This window comes from Capsicum annuum, chromosome 3, assembly GCF_002878395.1.
Source record: "Capsicum annuum cultivar UCD-10X-F1 chromosome 3, UCD10Xv1.1, whole genome shotgun sequence".
Taxonomy (NCBI): domain Eukaryota; kingdom Viridiplantae; phylum Streptophyta; class Magnoliopsida; order Solanales; family Solanaceae; genus Capsicum; species Capsicum annuum.
The window spans coordinates 255094917-255096224 of NC_061113.1; the positions used below are offsets into that span (position 1 = coordinate 255094917).

General features: G+C 37.4%; 1 non-coding gene across 1 annotated transcript; it reads left to right on the forward strand.

Moving 5' to 3' along the window:
- Window positions 1-940: 940 nt before the first annotated feature.
- On the forward strand, window positions 941-1047 carry LOC124897519. Its single transcript, XR_007054231.1, has one exon. It is a non-coding gene; the product is annotated as a small nucleolar RNA R71 (small nucleolar RNA).
- Window positions 1048-1308: the final 261 nt, after the last annotated feature.

Genomic DNA, 1308 nt, shown 5'->3' on the forward strand with positions numbered 1-1308 from the left:
CCTTATAAGTTTGATCACATGCAACTTTTTATTCTACCTCTTTCTCTTTATTTACCTTAGGATCATCATCAGTAGTTGTAGGACTAACCTGCTCAGATACTGCCTCCTCCAACTACAATCCACTCCTTGTTGTCACTGCATTTACCTATTTTAGGTTTGCCTCTATATCGCTAGGTAAAGCTCTTTATGGTCTTGTATTCTGTGCTCCTATAATCTGACTGAGTTGCAATTCCAAATTTTTCATAAACAACTATTGACTCTTCAACTCTACTGCAAACTATGCTTATTGAGTCTTCACTTCTTTACGAACTGTACTTGTTAAGCTAAAATTTGCTTCATCATCTCTTCCATATTACTAGCTTGAGCAGTAGCCTGATTATTTTGAACCTGTTGTTGATTTTATTGCACTGGCCCCTTATAATAATTAGTGTTTTGTGCCTGATTTCCACCCCATGAGAAATTAGGATGGTTTCTCTAGTTGGGATTATATGCATTACCAAAATTCTATTGTCCCTGATGATTTTCATTCCCTACATAGTTGACAGAATCTGGATTAGTCGTACAAGCGTCTGCTGCATGCTCACTACTTTCACAAAGCTCATACCAGGAATTTGCATGTTGGACTACATTAGTTGTAGCTGCTGCTTGTGGAATCCCCAACTTAATGTTATTAAGCTGCATAATCTTATGATTTTGTATTACTACAATCTGTGCTTGAAATGCAGCAAACTAGTCTACCTCTAATACCCCTACAACCTTCTTAGGAGCACTCCTCGAATCAGCATGCCAATTAGGATTTCCTTATTAAATCCTATTTAGATTTGTGTACAATTCATCATAAGTCTTATCAAGAGCTTGTCCACCTACAACTAAATCCAAGAGAATCTTCGTATTTGGCTCCATCCCCTCAATGAAAGTATGAACAAGAATATCATTAGATTGATGATGGTGCGGGTAATTTCTAAGCATACCCTTAAATATCTCCCAAGCTTAGTAGAGATTCTCTCCTTTTTTCTATCTGAAACTCAAAATCTCACTTCTCAAACATGCAGTCTTCCCTGATGGAAAGAATCGAATAAGGAACTTTCGAGCTATATCTTTCCATAAAGTGATGGAGAGTGGTGGTTCAGCATGTAACTACCTCTTTGCTTCCCCGATTAGAGAAAAAAAGAAGAGTGTCTATCTGACATAATTAGAATTCACCTCTTTGGGAATATAAGTATTACTTATTTCCAGGAAGATATGTATGTGCTACCGTGGCTCTTCATGTGAAAGGCCAGAGAATTGCCCTGCTGAATTCAACAATTG